Source organism: Pygoscelis adeliae, unplaced genomic scaffold, assembly GCF_000699105.1.
Source record: "Pygoscelis adeliae isolate BGI_AS28 unplaced genomic scaffold, ASM69910v1 Scaffold66, whole genome shotgun sequence".
Taxonomy (NCBI): Eukaryota; Metazoa; Chordata; class Aves; order Sphenisciformes; family Spheniscidae; genus Pygoscelis; species Pygoscelis adeliae.
The window spans coordinates 5,322,464-5,322,708 of record NW_008825167.1 but is presented as its reverse complement, the minus strand read 5'-3'; the positions used below and the strand labels follow the sequence as shown (position 1 = coordinate 5,322,708).

At 61.6% G+C, this 245-nt stretch overlaps 1 protein-coding gene across 1 annotated transcript in view; it reads left to right on the top strand.

Moving 5' to 3' along the window:
* LOC103920983 overlaps positions 1–245 on the top strand; it is a 16,651-nt gene that overhangs the window by 12,222 nt on the left and 4,184 nt on the right. The gene's annotated exons all lie outside the window — the stretch shown is intronic.

Below are 245 nucleotides of genomic sequence, written 5' to 3'. Positions count from 1 at the left end.
TGATGGGGCGCCGGGACACACCCCAGCCACTCCCCACTCTTACAAAAGGCAGCCCCAGGGAGTGCTGCAAACAGGATCCCTTCGACCAGGGTGGGCAAACAGGGTGTGGTGTGTCAGCTAGGGCATGGCGCAGCAGTTTGCACAGCAGTTCATGTGGGAGGACGTGCAGGGAGGGCACCTCTTCAAAGGAGGGGCATTCCACAGGCCGGGTGGGAGACTTGGAGTACACATAACCCAGCCACCGG